Genomic DNA, 16590 nt, shown 5'->3' with positions numbered 1-16590 from the left:
AGCTGACTGCTGTGTTTAAGTCATGCTGAACTTTAGGATAATGTGTGTCCTTGGGGGGCCAGGTGCCATTTGGGAGGGCAACTGTTCAAGCAAATAAATGCCTTTTCAAACTTGCCAAAATTTTGAAAGGGTAAAATTTTTGACCAGCACCAGATTTTATCCCCTATTGATATTTGATTTGTACCCACCTTATTACAATTGCGACTGTCATAGGGCTATAGCGCAAAAATCAGAAAATAATCTTGTACGTACCTGCTTACTAAGTCAGTTTTGTCCAAACCAGGTTTAACTAAATATGTTGTTTTTTTATTTGAAATGAGCATATATTTGTTAACTACATGATATTATTTGTGGGTGTGTAATGAAGACCTAGAGCATCTGACGAACCAGTAGAGATGGCATGTAATTAGGCCATTAACCTCACATTTATACTTTATACTAGATCAATGCAGTTGAATGGTGTGAAGGATATCTGTATTAGGATTTTATATTTACGAAGAGAACAAAATGAATATTTGTTTATTTTGTCCAGTTTCCTGTGTTTCTCCGCATCATGTTTTGAAAATGATGTCAAAAGCACCAAATGTCTTTGTATTGAAAAAGACCAATCATTCAAACAACTTCTTTTGTGTGTTATCATTGGGGGGAAAATGCAGTCGTTGTTGATGGATGTGTATTGTCTTATTAAACTGACCACCATATTTTCATGGTTACGGTATGACCTGCCAAGTTTGTTTTGCTCTTTCATGTAGTCGTGTATGATGCATGTTGGAAATTTATTGATATCTAGTCTGATCATTATCTCTTAGACATGTCGTCTCCAAATATTGTCATATTTTATCAATACACCACTGATGCTCACCAGACAAATCTTGTCAATTCTTTGAATTATATGGGATTCTTGAATTCTTTTTAGTAAAATAGATAAAACTGTTCCAGTGGCACTGCCATTTGTTTCTTTGACAAGAGTTTTATAACTGAACTTTCACATCATGTCAACATGAAGTTTGATGTTCTAGGTCTCAGTCTAATATCCTTTGAGGCTAGTGTTGTGAGTTGGGTTTTGCGCCGCTCTAAGCCATATTCCAGCAATATCATGACGATGGACACCAGAAGTGGGCTTCAGACATTGTACCCATGTCATGAGATGGGAAGTCGAACCCTGGCCTCGGCCTGCACAGCCTCTTAGTTATGGGGTGACGTATTTGGTCGTGTGATTGCTTGGCAAATAAATAGCTCGGATTTGATTTTCTATCAACGTGCCCTCTTAAAAATCACAGAATTGAGTTTCCGTTCTTGGTCCTCTTGAATTGAAAGTCTTAATGAAATATTTCATGTGAAGAATATTTCATACGAAACAAAAACCCATTTAGATAAGTGTTGTGTTACAGTGTTCACTGGAAGCTTTAAAAGCCTCATATTCAACAGCTGATTGAAACACCCTTGTATTCAACAGTGGTTATGAAATGTCCTTGTATTCAACATCTGTCTTGATTTGATTATGTAGGCATTGTGAAACTTGCTGAATTTCATGTGAGGTTTGGTGGTCGTTAAATATCACAGCTTTCTTTCGAATTTATGAAGAGATTTTTTCTTTTATGTATAGTGACTTGACTGACTATGCACTAATCCCAAACAATGCTTATTTGCTACCTTGATTACAACATTCATTGAACCTTCTCAACTCCTTTGTAGTTAAGTCGGTTGAATCATAAGATTGTTAACTGTGTAGTACTTGGAGTCTTTTCCTTCAAGTTTCATTAAACATTACTCAAATATCTTGGGGCTGCAGTCTTTTTTTACTGTAAGATTAATATTTAATGCACTGTACTATTTTCAAGGAAACATATTTTATGAAAGACTGTAAAATGGCGTTATAAAACTCAAATCTGGATGCATACGAAACGTTTGTGGGTCACTGTAAAGATAAGATCCGGGGTAGAATAGGTCTTCAGCAACCCATGCTTGCCGTAAAAGGCGACTTAGCTTGTCGTAAGAGGGTCAGGTGGTCAGGCACGCTGACTTTGTTGATGCATGTCATTGTATCCCAATTGCGTGGATCGATGCTCATGATATCAATCACTAGATTGTCTGGTCCAGGCTCGATTATTTACAGATTACTGTCATATAGCTTGAATATTGCTGAGTGTTGTGTTAAACAACAAACTAGCTAAACTGTGAAGATAAGATAGTTAAGATATTTGGTGACGACAGCCTGTGAATTTAACCATAGCTAACAAATGTACTTGCTTACTCGTACTCTGTTTAATCAAATTGTTTATGACTGGTTGTTTATATTTCCATTCTAGCATCTAGTTCGTGCTTAGATGCCTCCCAATACGCTGTTAATATTGTTCATTACCATATGTCAGTATTTATCACTGTACATACAAGTTTGTGTAACCATGGTAACATTGTTTGGATTCATAAAACCAAGAGTTTGTTGTCGACTTTGTTGTAGATTCAGTAGTGAGCCTTTGTATATGTGTCCAAATTCCAGAGAGCAGCATTTTGTTAACAATTGTTAAATTAAGATACTTTTTGCAATGCATGTGTTAAACAGTGTTCTGAGATTCATGATTGGAGTCTTTGACAATATTTGTACAGATGCTATGCTTCAATAAGACACTGCTGTACAATAAACTGACTCATTCATATGAAGGGTTTCATTATGCTATTGGTTCTCATTTCTTAAGGGATCGTGAAGATCCAGGGTAGAATGGGTCTTCAGCAGCCCATGCTTGTTGTAGGAGGCGACTTATGTAATTGGGTTATGTCAGGCTCGCTGACTTTGTTGGTGCACGTCATCGTATCCCGATTGCGTGTATCGATGCTCATGATGTTAATCACTGGATTGTCTGGTCCAGACTCAATCATATACAGATAGCTATCATATAGCTGGAAAATTTGCTGAGTGGGTGTGAAACAACATGAAACAAACATTTTAATTTTCCTAAGGATGCAGTAACTATGTGCACTAATGACCTGTGCAGTGGGGGCGCACACCAGCCCCCCCCCCCCCCCCCCCCCCCCGGCGAAAACTGGTTTTGAATGATTTTAAGACCATTTTAATGGCCTTAGAGAGCATGTATTCTGAAATAACAAGTAATTGCGCGAAAGGGGGAAAAAAGAGTGAACCAAGTCTGGTCGTGTTGGTTGCAATCGTGATAAATCGAAAGAGAAAAGCGTTTCAAGATATTTTTATCTACATTTTATATGAATGCGTGAGAATTTCCCAACCTTGCGTGTGAGCGTGACATAGGTGATAAATGTGTGAGACTCAGGCGAGGTGCGTGAGAGTTGACAGGTATGCGGTCCTTAACTTTTTGTGAATAGTATATTTCACGTGACTAATGACAAGACCTTGCTGCCAAAGTGCATGCATTGTTGAAAGGAGTTGAGTTACCCGTAGTTCGTGTTTGTCATTTCAGACAAGGGACAAGAGTTCACGAAGAGATGGAAAGGTTGTTGAATGCGACCATAAAACTTTGTTTAATAGGATTTTGAATGCGGAACAAACTGCCTGCTGAAAGTCGCCGCTACGTGTGACATCGTGAGAACAACCTTTGAAGATATTACAGCTGCTTCTGTCAGTCAGAAGGACATGATCCTGGAAAGTGATTAGCATGTCGCTACTGATTGGCAGACGTCCTTATGGATTCACATGTTCATGTTCGGGGCACTCCAGAATATCCTTTGATAAAACCTGTATTTTGTAGTTTACTTTAAGGCTGAAAAAGAAATTATGATAACTCTTCCCCCATGAAAGTAAGAGGTCTCTCCGTGACTATGTTCCGTTATATACTGACACACTTTGAAAATCAATTAAGTTGTTCTGGGTATTTAGATCTTCGAATCTCATACGATGTGTTTGGAGATGGACTTAAGCACACAAAGACATATCCTTTCTGAATTTGCGTTAAAAGTTACGCGTTTTCAAATGTTTCAATATACCTTAGGAAAATAAATTCTAATGCAGATTCTGGTTTAGAATAGGTCTTCAGCAACCCATGCTTGTCATAAGAGGCGACTCACTTCCTTGGTTGATGCATGTCATCGTATCCCAATTACCGAGATCGATGCACGCGGTGTCAAATTGACAATCACCTGATTGTCTGGTCCAGCCTCGATTATTTACAGACCGCCGTCATATCTTGAATAATGTCGAGTGCGGCGTTAACAAAAAAAGAAATCTTTATTGCTTTCTTCTGCAGATTTCTTACAGAAAACATCCAGGAAAATTTAGAAAATAATGGCCTGGCTTCTATTATCGAAATTATCTAGATTAATCGAAGTTTGAACAATGATTATTCGCTCCCGCTCGATCTCTGACAAAAATGTTTACTCGTTTAGGAAGACAGCTCGCGAACACTCTCATTCTCTTACTTGTTCATGGAGGATAAATAAGATTAATAATACTTTTTTATCCTAATTAATATTTTGCATCTTTGTTGGTAAAATCAACTTGTTTTATGAGGAACCATACATTGAAAACAACGTTTTGATTTCCCCGCATTTTTTTGGTGCAGTTACTTGTACCTCAGTCACGTAAATAGTGAATACTACACTAATTCTCGTTAGATACCATTTTTACGACACGAGTGGACTTTCTATGGTATCTGACCGAGCGAAAGCGAGGTCAGATACCATAGAAAGTTCACGAGTTTCGTAAAAATGGTATCTAACGAGAATGAGTGTGGTATTTTATTTATTACCCACGTTAAATATATATTTAAGTGTAAATACATAACAACTTTCGTTCGTTGACAGACCAAACTGAAACCGGTTGCAAAATCTGGTTGCGGTTGAATATTGATATATGACCAAATATGGGCATTGTTGACATGTTTATGGATACGCATTAACAACATGCGCCTGCTGTTCTGTTTGCAAACAAACCAGCACCGACGCGCAAGATCCTTTTGGAAGAAAGTCTTCAACTTATGGTAATTCAAGCGCCATGTTGTTAGTACGCAGGACACCAATAAGAAAATTTGAAATGTCACATTAGCGCCGCGCTTTGAATGTCGGACCAACAGTCACACGCATCACACTGCTGGGGTCCCGTCTGTGCAATCAAAATGGTTCGGTTTCCTTGATCTATCAGCTGAATTTATATCATGTCCGTACCATTTTGGAGGAGGGAAATCAGACTGTTCGCCAAAGACATTCATGTTAACTGTACCACTCTATACTGAAGACGTGAAAATCAACAAACTCAAATCTGCTTGCATGTCAGTGACAACTTCGAACGATCGAAGGGCAAGGTCGGAATAAGAAAAGACAACCGCGATCCACTCACAGCGTTTTACGCTAGAGATAGGGAATGTTACTGTTCACATTTGGGATGTTTGGGGCCACAAAATCAGAAGTCAAGCACACTTCCACGGAGTTTTCGAATGATTTGTATCGGAACTGTGAACTTCAAGTGATCTGGTCGTTCTGTCGTGTTCGTAAATTCATGAACAACACCTCCCGAAACAGCGCCATAAAATACGCTTCAAAGGGGACACCGATGGCACAACCGGATCATCCCAAGTAAGTTAAGATATCTGTCCAGATAGTTTAAACAGACTTCATTTCACCACGCTTATCCGTTTACGTTAAATCAAATTGAAAGTTGCGAAAATGGTCGGGTGCGTCACGCTCAAGGGACGCGCTCGATCGGCAGTCGTACATTGTAAATCGATTTATAGATCTAGCTCGATTATATGTCTGTAGGAGCTCAATGCATAACGTATATAGAATGCAAACCGAATTTGATGCGTGTGACTATCTTGTTTGGTTTAATAAAGTGTTTGTAAATATCTCTCGTTCTCATGAATTTCTTCAGTTCTGCCTTGTAATCGCAAAATGAATGACGTCTCGCGATTTTTTATGAATGAAAAAAGTAGTCCCGGTGTGACAGAGGTCACGGTTATCCAATCAAAAAGAATAAAACAAGGTCAACCTTGTACGACACACGTGTGACGTACGGATTTAGTATCTTACCACCTGTATCTTCACCACGTGGGTAATAAGATGTAATATCAAATGATTGACATCATGAGCATCGATCCACGCAATTGGGATCAATGATATGCATCAACCAAACAAGCGAGCCTGACCACCCGATCCCGTAAGTCGCCTCTTTTGCGGCAAGCATGGGTTGCTGACGACCTATTCTACCCCGGATCGTCACGGGTCGCACCTGTTCTGAAACGCGGCTTTAGAAGAATAAAGAAATATAATTCAGAGGTTAACTGTCTAATGGAAACTACAGCACAATGTTCTATCATGACGTCATTTCTCAAGTTGGAATATGCCCTCCCAACTTGATGACGTCATATATTGGACGACGTCATTTTTAAGAGGGAAGTGTCTAAAGTACGTTTTCCCCCATAGATGTAGCTGAACTACTTAGATAAGCGATCGCATCCAAAAGAGGGACAGATATGAAATCGGTATTAGGAGAAAAGGTACAGATGATCGACATGTGGATTGCTTCGTTTTTCATTGTTCTTTGCGATTTATCGCGTTGCTATCTTATATAGAGTAATAACCCGTGTCTTGGGTGTAAAATATACAGATTATCAAGCAAAGCGATACTCCTTGGAGATAAGACTCGGGCACTGAATGAAAGTGAGTCGCGCGTGGGTTTGAGCAACGTGAGCGCTTTGTCCGAACATATAGACTGGTTCCCGGATCCTCCGCTTTGTGTCGCTGCTCTCCTTTCGAAGAGAAATCTGTCCCAGTCTATCGCAGGAACGAACGAGAACCAGTCGATAAAACTAACCGTGCGGGAACGTGGTCGTGTTCAGTATCACGTGACCTTAGGCTAGCGTTGCCTGGAGACTTCACATTTGTTGGTAGTAGAAGCAAAAATCAATCGATTTAGTTGTGTAAAACATTCGTCCCATGAACTATTCCTCCGCAATATGCCATGACTATGAGGCCCAACTCAAACAAGCCGCGTTTAGATGTGGATATGATACCCTTTCTAATTTTGTGTGTAGAGTTCAGCTGTCAGGATGGCCGAGTGGTCTAAGGCGCCAGACTCAAGGCTGAGCCTTCTCTTAACTAGAGGTTGGGTGTTCTGGTCCACGAATGTGGGCGTGGGTTCAAATCCCACTTCTGACACAAACTTTTATTCTTTCTTATTTATTTTCCATCTGTTTTTCCTGTTTGTTGTTTTAACGAGTTAATTAACTTGAATATGTTGGTTAAAATCCAACTTCTGACACCATTATGTTTGGGTAAACCCCTTGAAAATCGGATATTGTTGAATGGTTTGTTGTTGTAAAGCTATTTGCTGCTGATATTTATTTTGGTTATTTGAGGACATTTTATCATCACAAATTAACAATTATTCTGCAATTAATTTCAAGCATTCTTGATCCGTTCCCTCACCATTAGTACATTGACACGTGTATGAATAATGATGTACTCGAAATGGTGAAACTAGTGTACATTTTACAGCATAATTAACTGTAAAGTGAAAATATTCATATGTAGGACAAAGTCCATACACAGATCTGTATGTACAGATAACTGTTACAAATCTACCATGTTACCAAAATTACTTTTGAGGAATTTAAAAAAAAAAATGAGATTTTTAATTTTCGCACAGCAAAATATTTTGTCAAATTCAGCCTTATGCGGGTATCCAGGGACATAGAAATAATCATCAGACCATTTGGAAAATTAATTATGAACATTTAACTTTGTTAATATTTTGACCACGTGCCTAACAAAAATCCCTTTCATTAAAAAACCGAAGTATTTCTACATTTTACAGTCTTTTGATCCACATGGATTCTTATTTTGCGGCAATCAAATGAAAAAATTTGAAGAATCTTTTTGAAAAAAATATATCTAAGGTGCCAGACACAAGGCCTTTTTCCAACTCAGAGACTGGGTGTTCTGGTCCACGGATTTCGGCGTGGGTTCAAATCCCACTTTTTACAGACCGCCGTCATATACGGTAGCTGGAATATTGCTGAATGCGGCGTTAAACAACAAACAAACAGACAAACAAATCAAATCCCCCTTATGACAGACCTTTTTTCAAAACCTTATGCTGTATGTTGTAAAGGACAAACACATATAACGTATTTATTGATATTTGTCCAGCTTAGTATCCAAATTTGTCATCTTAAGCGGACATGAGGCACACAAGTTAACGCGTGGCATTCTCCATCAATAAGCCTGGGTACAATATTTAGCTGTGAAACGTAAAATTTAATTCAAAGTGTACATTGCAAAAAAGCACAGCAGAATAAATGAACTGTTCATAAGGAAAAGTGAGGAAAACGTTTAACAGTGTAATGCAGATATCATGGTATTCAGTTGTTCATTGTCCTAGTTTATTCGTTTTCCTAAACAAACTATACCAACTGACTACGGTGGCAGGTGAGGCGATAGGACCTATGTCATTTCTATCATTGTAAGAAGTCACAGCCGGTTGTTCATTCAATAGTCGCTATATGGCTGCGATAATGCCGATGCGACGTTAAATTGTAACTCACTCACTCACTGTTAATTCAATAAATAGAAGCGACAAAAATCATTACATAATCTTAAGAAGTTAAAAGATGATGCAGGTGTCGGCATGCACTTACTCACCCATTCTCCTCAAATGCCTGCATGATTCTCAAGTATATACTTAGTGTACATATTAAGAGTGTTACACTGTTTACGAGGATACCGTATTAAACATTAGTTTGTCTGTCGACTATAGATCTACTGTTCATTGTTTGAGCGCATAAGTTCCTCCACCTTGGTCGGCCCCGTGATAGCTCAGTTGGTAGAGCGGAGGACTGTAGTGGTTATTGAAGTCTGACATCCTTAGGTCGGTGGTTCAAATCCGCCTCGCGGGAACTTTTTATCTGTATAGGAGATTTTTCCATTTTGACCACGTGTCAAGTGAATTTAATCAATCCAAACGATCATTGTCAAATGTTGGTGAGGAAATGGAATAATTTGTACTCGGTGCCCATTTCTTTGTTTTACAGTGAATGAAAGCAGATTTGAAATACACGGAGTTACGCAATCCACTTGCTCGGTTGCGTGATGAAGTTAACTTTGAACAAGGAATTGAGGGTTTGTGACATTGAATACACAGATATGACTGAATTACATTGAATATAATAATGTGGCTGAAATACTACAAAATACGGCGTGAGACCATACTCTGTCACTTGTAAGATGTATCCAGAGTGAACACGCCGTACAGTGTGCGCCCTAACAGCTGTCAGGATGGCCGAGTGGTCTAAGGCGCCAGACTCAAGGCTATGCCTTCTCTAACATAGAGGTTGGGTGTTCTGGTCCACGAATGTGGCCGTGGGTTCAAATCCCACTTCTGACACAAACTTTTATTCTTTCTTATATAGTTTCCATCTGTTTTCCTGTAGTTGTTTTAACTAGTTAATACGCTAAATAATAATGTTAATTAACTTGAATATGTTGGTTAAAATCCAACTTCTGACACCATTATTTTTGGGTAAACCCTTTGAAAATCGGATATTGTTGAATGGTTTGTTGTTGTAAAGCTATTTGCTGCTGATATTTATTTTGGTTATTTGAGAACATTTCATCATCACAAATTTGAAATTATTCTGCAATTAATTTCAAGCATTCTTGATCCGTTCCCTCACCATTAGTACATTGATACGTGTATGAATAATGATGTACTCGAAATGATGAAACTAGTGTACATTTTACAGCATAATTAACTGCGAAGTGAAAATATTCATATGTAGGACAAAGTCCATACACAGATCTATATGTACGGCTAAATGTTACAAAAATCACTTTTGAGGAATTATATAAAATAAATGAGATATTTAATTTTCGCATAGCGAAATGTTTTGTCAAATAAAGCCTTATGCAGAGTATTCAGGGACATATGAATAATCATCAGACCATTTGGAAAATTAATTAAGAACATTTAACTTTGTTAATATTTTGACCACGTGCCTAACAAAATCTCTTTCATTAAACCCCCCAAAGTATTTCTACATTTTACAGTCTTTTGATCCACATGGATTCTTATTTTGTGGCAATCAAATGAAAAAATTTGAAGTATCTTTTTGAAAAAAATATATCTAAGGTGCCAGACACAAGGCCTTTTTCCAACACAGAGACTGGGTGTTCTGGTCCACGGATTTCGGCGTGGGTTCAAATCCCACTTTTTACAGACCGCCGTCATATACGGTAGCTGGAATATTGCTGAATGCGGCGTTAAACAACAAACAAACAGACAAACAAATCAAATCAAATCTCACTTATGACACACCTTTTTTCAAAAAGCTGTATGTTGTAAAGGACAAACACATATAACGTATTTATTGATATTTGTCCAGCTTAAATCAGTATCCAAATTTGTCATCTTAAGCGGACATGAGGCACACAAGTTAACGCGTGGCATTCTCCATCAATAAGCCTGGGTACAATATTTAGCTGTGAAACGTAAAATTTAATTCAAAGTGTACATTGCAAAAAAGCACAGCAGAATAAATGAACTGTTCATAAGGAAAAGTGAGGAAAACGTTTAACAGTGTAATGCAGATATCATGGTATTCAGTTGTTCATTGTCCTAGTTTATTCGTTTTCCTAAACAAACTATACCAACTGACTACGGTGGCAGGTGAGGCGATAGGACCTATGTCATTTCTATCATTGTAAGAAGTCACAGCCGGTTGTTCATTCAATAGTCGCTATATGGCTGCGATAATGCCGATGCGACGTTAAATTGTAACTCACTCACTCACTGTTAATTCAATAAATAGAAGCGACAAAAATCATTACATAATCTTAAGAAGTTAAAAGATGATGCAGGTGTCGGCATGCACTTACTCACCCATTCTCCTCAAATGCCTGCATGATTCTCAAGTATATACTTAGTGTACATATTAAGAGTGTTACACTGTTTACGAGGATACCGTATTAAACATTAGTTTGTCTGTCGACTATAGATCTACTGTTCATTGTTTGAGCGCATAAGTTCCTCCACCTTGGTCGGCCCCGTGATAGCTCAGTTGGTAGAGCGGAGGACTGTAGTGGTTATTGAAGTCTGACATCCTTAGGTCGGTGGTTCAAATCCGCCTCGCGGGAACTTTTTATCTGTATAGGAGATTTTTCCATTTTGACCACGTGTCAAGTGAATTTAATCAATCCAAACGATCATTGTCAAATGTTGGTGAGGAAATGGAATAATTTGTACTCGGTGCCCATTTCTTTGTTTTACAGTGAATGAAAGCAGATTTGAAATACACGGAGTTACGCAATCCACTTGCTCGGTTGCGTGATGAAGTTAACTTTGAACAAGGAATTGTGGGTTTGTGACATTGAATACACAGATATGACTGAATTACATTGAATATAATAATGTGGCTGAAATACTACAAAATACGGCGTGAGACCATACTCTGTCACTTGTAAGATGTATCCATAGTGAACACGCCGTACAGTGTGCGCCCTAACAGCTGTCAGGATGGCCGAGTGGTCTAAGGCGCCAGACTCAAGGCTATGCCTTCTCTAACATAGAGGTTGGGTGTTCTGGTCCACGAATGTGGCCGTGGGTTCAAATCCCACTTCTGACACAAACTTTTATTCTTTCTTATATAGTTTCCATCTGTTTTCCTGTAGTTGTTTTAACTAGTTAATACGCTAAATAATAATGTTAATTAACTTGAATATGTTGGTTAAAATCCAACTTCTGACACCATTATTTTTGGGTAAACCCTTTGAAAATCGGATATTGTTGAATGGTTTGTTGTTGTAAAGCTATTTGCTGCTGATATTTATTTTGGTTATTTGAGAACATTTCATCATCACAAATTTGAAATTATTCTGCAATTAATTTCAAGCATTCTTGATCCGTTCCCTCACCATTAGTACATTGATACGTGTATGAATAATGATGTACTCGAAATGATGAAACTAGTGTACATTTTACAGCATAATTAACTGCGAAGTGAAAATATTCATATGTAGGACAAAGTCCATACACAGATCTATATGTACGGCTAAATGTTACAAAAATCACTTTTGAGGAATTATATAAAATAAATGAGATATTTAATTTTCGCATAGCGAAATGTTTTGTCAAATAAAGCCTTATGCAGAGTATTCAGGGACATATGAATAATCATCAGACCATTTGGAAAATTAATTAAGAACATTTAACTTTGTTAATATTTTGACCACGTGCCTAACAAAATCTCTTTCATTAAACCCCCCAAAGTATTTCTACATTTTACAGTCTTTTGATCCACATGGATTCTTATTTTGTGGCAATCAAATGAAAAAATTTGAAGTATCTTTTTGAAAAAAATATATCTAAGGTGCCAGACACAAGGCCTTTTTCCAACACAGAGACTGGGTGTTCTGGTCCACGGATTTCGGCGTGGGTTCAAATCCCACTTTTTACAGACCGCCGTCATATACGGTAGCTGGAATATTGCTGAATGCGGCGTTAAACAACAAACAAACAGACAAACAAATCAAATCAAATCTCACTTATGACACACCTTTTTTCAAAAAGCTGTATGTTGTAAAGGACAAACACATATAACGTATTTATTGATATTTGTCCAGCTTAAATCAGTATCCAAATTTGTCATCTTAAGCGGACATGAGGCACACAAGTTAACGCGTGGCATTCTCCATCAATAAGCCTGGGTACAATATTTAGCTGTGAAACGTAAAATTTAATTCAAAGTGTACATTGCAAAAAAGCACAGCAGAATAAATGAACTGTTCATAAGGAAAAGTGAGGAAAACGTTTAACAGTGTAATGCAGATATCATGGTATTCAGTTGTTCATTGTCCTAGTTTATTCGTTTTCCTAAACAAACTATACCAACTGACTACGGTGGCAGGTGAGGCGATAGGACCTATGTCATTTCTATCATTGTAAGAAGTCACAGCCGGTTGTTCATTCAATAGTCGCTATATGGCTGCGATAATGCCGATGCGACGTTAAATTGTAACTCACTCACTCACTGTTAATTCAATAAATAGAAGCGACAAAAATCATTACATAATCTTAAGAAGTTAAAAGATGATGCAGGTGTCGGCATGCACTTACTCACCCATTCTCCTCAAATGCCTGCATGATTCTCAAGTATATACTTAGTGTACATATTAAGAGTGTTACACTGTTTACGAGGATACCGTATTAAACATTAGTTTGTCTGTCGACTATAGATCTACTGTTCATTGTTTGAGCGCATAAGTTCCTCCACCTTGGTCGGCCCCGTGATAGCTCAGTTGGTAGAGCGGAGGACTGTAGTGGTTATTGAAGTCTGACATCCTTAGGTCGGTGGTTCAAATCCGCCTCGCGGGAACTTTTTATCTGTATAGGAGATTTTTCCATTTTGACCACGTGTCAAGTGAATTTAATCAATCCAAACGATCATTGTCAAATGTTGGTGAGGAAATGGAATAATTTGTACTCGGTGCCCATTTCTTTGTTTTACAGTGAATGAAAGCAGATTTGAAATACACGGAGTTACGCAATCCACTTGCTCGGTTGCGTGATGATGTTAACTTTGAACAAGGAATTGTGGGTTTGTGACATTGAATACACAGATATGACAGAATTACATTGAATATAATAATGTGGCTGAAATACTACAAAATACGGCGTGAGACCATACTCTGTCACTTGTAAGATGTATCCAGAGTGAACACGCCGTACAGTGTGCGCCCTAACAGCTGTCAGGATGGCCGAGTGGTCTAAGGCGCCAGACTCAAGGCTATGCCTTCTCTAACATAGAGGTTGGGTGTTCTGGTCCACGAATGTGGCCGTGGGTTCAAATCCCACTTCTGACACAAACTTTTATTCTTTCTTATATAGTTTCCATCTGTTTTCCTGTAGTTGTTTTAACTAGTTAATACGCTAAATAATAATGTTAATTAACTTGAATATGTTGGTTAAAATCCAACTTCTGACACCATTATTTTTGGGTAAACCCCTTGAAAATCGGATATTGTTGAATGGTTTGTTGTTGTAAAGCTATTTGCTGCTGATATTTATTTTGGTTATTTGAGAACATTTCATCATCACAAATTTGAAATTATTCTGCAATTAATTTCAAGCATTCTTGATCCGTTCCCTCACCATTAGTACATTGATACGTGTATGAATAATGATGTACTCGAAATGATGAAACTAGTGTACATTTTACAGCATAATTAACTGCGAAGTGAAAATATTCATATGTAGGACAAAGTCCATACACAGATCTATATGCACGGCTAAATGTTACAAAAATCACTTTTGAGGAATTTTATAAAATAAATGAGATATTTAATTTTCGCATAGCGAAATGTTTTGTCAAATAAAGCCTTATGCAGAGTATTCAGGGACATATGAATAATCATCAGACCATTTGGAAAATTAATTAAGAACATTTAACTTTGTTAATATTTTGACCACGTGCCTAACAAAATCGCTTTCATTTGAAAAACCCCGAAGTATTTCTACATTTTGCAGTCTTTTCATCCACATGGATTCTTATTTTCCGGCAATCAAATGAAAAAATTTGAAGTATCTTTTTGAAAAAAAATGTCTAAGGTGCCAGACACAAGGCCTCGATCTCTAACACAGAGACTGGGTGTTCTTGTGCACGGATGTGGGCGTGGGTTCAAATCCCACTTTTTACAGACCGCCGTCATATACGGTAGCTGGAATATTGCTGAATGCGGCGTTAAACAACAAACAAACAGACAAACAAATCAAATCTCACTTATGACACACCTTTTTTCAAAACCTTATGCTGTATGTTGTAAAGGACAAACACATATAACGTATTTATTGATATTTGTCCAGCTTAAATCAGTATCCAAATTTGTCATCTTAAGCGGACATGAGGCACACAAGTTAACGCGTGGCATTCTCCATCAATAAGCCTGGGTACAATATTTAGCTGTGAAACGTAAAATTTAATTCAAAGTGTACATTGCAAAAAAGCACAGCAGAATAAATGAACTGTTCATAAGGAAAAGTGAGGAAAACGTTTAACAGTGTAATGCAGATATCATGGTATTCAGTTGTTCATTGTCCTAGTTTATTCGTTTTCCTAAACAAACTATACCAACTGACTACGGTGGCAGGTGAGGCGATAGGACCTATGTCATTTCTATCATTGTAAGAAGTCACAGCCGGTTGTTCATTCAATAGTCGCTATATATGGCTGCGATAATGCCGATGCGACGTTAAATTGTAACTCACTCACTGTTAATTCAATAAATAGAAGCGACAAAAATCATTAAGAAGTTAAAAGATGGTGCAGGTGTCGGCAAGCACTTACTCACCCATTCTCCTCAAATGCCTGCATGATTCTCAAGTATATACTTAGTGTACATATTAAGAATGTTACAATGTTTATGAGGATACCGTATTAAACATTAGTTTGTCTGTCGACTATAGATCTACTGTTCATTGTTTGAGCGCATAAGTTCCTCCACCTTGGTCGGCCCCGTGATAGCTCAGTTGGTAGAGCGGAGGACTGTAGTGGTTATTGAAGTCTGACATCCTTAGGTCGGTGGTTCAAATCCGCCTCGCGGGAACTTTTTATCCGTATAGGAGATTTTTCCATTTTGACCACGTGTCAAGTGAATTTAATCAATCCAAACGATCATTGTCAAATGTTGGTGAGGAAATGAATAATTTGTACTCGGTGCCCATTTCTTTGTTTTACAGTGAATGAAAGCAGATTTGAAATACACGGAGTTACGCAATCCCACTTGCTCGGTTGCGTGATGATGTTAACTTTGAACAAGGAATTGTGGGTTTGACATTGAATACACAGATATGACTGAATTACATTGAATGTAATAATAAGGCTGAAATACTACAAAATACGGCGTGAGACCATACTCTGTCACTTGTAAGATGTATCCAGAGTAAACACGCCGTATACTGTGTGGCATAACAGTTGTCAGGATGGCCGAGTGGTCTAAGGCGCCAGACTCAAGGCTATGCCTTCTCTAACATAGAGGTTGGGTGTTCTGGTCCACGAATGTGGGCGTGGGTTCAAATCCCACTTCTGACACAAACTTTTATTCTTTTTTTCTCGTTCATGTTTCTATCTATTTTCTTATTTGTTGTTATAACTACTTAATAGGCCAGATGATAATGGCAATTAACTTCATTATTTATTTTCAAAGCCAACTTCTGACACCAAAATGTCTTTGGTTAAGCCCTTTCGAATATTGTTGAATGTTTTGTTGTTTTATTGTTTGTTTGTTGTTTAACGCCGCACTCAACAATATTCGACTTATATGACGGCGGTCTGCAAATATTCGAGTTTGTACCAGACAATCCAGTGATTGATATCATGAGCATCGATCCACTCAATTGGTATACGATAACATGCATCAACCAAATCCGTGAGCATGACCACCCGATCCCGTTAGTCGCTTCTTACGACAAGCATTGTCACCTCTTAGGACAAACATGGGTTGCTGAAGACCTATTCTAAGTCTTCTTCCATCATATAGCTGGAATATTGCCAAGTGCGGCGTTAAACAACACATAAACAAAGATAACATATATGTAAAGTTTTGGGGAAATACATTTAGGCAAGAAGTAGGCTTTAT

At 38.0% G+C, this 16590-nt stretch overlaps 9 non-coding genes across 9 annotated transcripts; all 9 read left to right on the top strand.

The window, feature by feature from the left end:
• The first annotated feature begins 7004 nt into the window (after positions 1-7004).
• On the top strand, positions 7005-7119 carry Trnal-caa (transfer RNA leucine (anticodon CAA)). The gene is made up of 2 exons: positions 7005-7042; positions 7074-7119. It is a non-coding gene; the product is annotated as a tRNA-Leu (tRNA).
• Positions 7120-8767: 1648 nt separating this feature from the next.
• On the top strand, positions 8768-8858 carry Trnay-gua (transfer RNA tyrosine (anticodon GUA)). Its single transcript is given in 2 exon segments — positions 8768-8804; positions 8823-8858. It is a non-coding gene; the product is annotated as a tRNA-Tyr (tRNA).
• Positions 8859-9231: 373 nt separating this feature from the next.
• Trnal-caa (transfer RNA leucine (anticodon CAA)) lies at positions 9232-9346 on the top strand. Its single transcript has 2 exons — positions 9232-9269; positions 9301-9346. It is a non-coding gene; the product is annotated as a tRNA-Leu (tRNA).
• A 1657-nt stretch (positions 9347-11003) lies between these two features.
• Trnay-gua (transfer RNA tyrosine (anticodon GUA)) lies at positions 11004-11094 on the top strand. Its single transcript is given in 2 exon segments — positions 11004-11040; positions 11059-11094. It is a non-coding gene; the product is annotated as a tRNA-Tyr (tRNA).
• Positions 11095-11467: 373 nt separating this feature from the next.
• Positions 11468-11582, top strand: Trnal-caa (transfer RNA leucine (anticodon CAA)). The gene is made up of 2 exons: positions 11468-11505; positions 11537-11582. It is a non-coding gene; the product is annotated as a tRNA-Leu (tRNA).
• Positions 11583-13239: 1657 nt separating this feature from the next.
• Positions 13240-13330, top strand: Trnay-gua (transfer RNA tyrosine (anticodon GUA)). Its single transcript is given in 2 exon segments — positions 13240-13276; positions 13295-13330. It is a non-coding gene; the product is annotated as a tRNA-Tyr (tRNA).
• Positions 13331-13703: 373 nt separating this feature from the next.
• On the top strand, positions 13704-13818 carry Trnal-caa (transfer RNA leucine (anticodon CAA)). The gene is made up of 2 exons: positions 13704-13741; positions 13773-13818. It is a non-coding gene; the product is annotated as a tRNA-Leu (tRNA).
• Positions 13819-15466: 1648 nt separating this feature from the next.
• On the top strand, positions 15467-15557 carry Trnay-gua (transfer RNA tyrosine (anticodon GUA)). The gene is given in 2 exon segments: positions 15467-15503; positions 15522-15557. It is a non-coding gene; the product is annotated as a tRNA-Tyr (tRNA).
• A 371-nt stretch (positions 15558-15928) lies between these two features.
• On the top strand, positions 15929-16043 carry Trnal-caa (transfer RNA leucine (anticodon CAA)). The gene is made up of 2 exons: positions 15929-15966; positions 15998-16043. It is a non-coding gene; the product is annotated as a tRNA-Leu (tRNA).
• The last annotated feature ends 547 nt before the right edge of the window (positions 16044-16590 follow it).

This window comes from Haliotis cracherodii, unplaced genomic scaffold (genome assembly GCF_022045235.1).
Source record: "Haliotis cracherodii isolate W230 unplaced genomic scaffold, xgHalCrac1.p SCAF_4, whole genome shotgun sequence".
Taxonomy (NCBI): domain Eukaryota; kingdom Metazoa; phylum Mollusca; class Gastropoda; order Lepetellida; family Haliotidae; genus Haliotis; species Haliotis cracherodii.
Note: the sequence above shows the minus strand (reverse complement) of the source record. Positions and strands in the feature narration are given on the sequence as shown.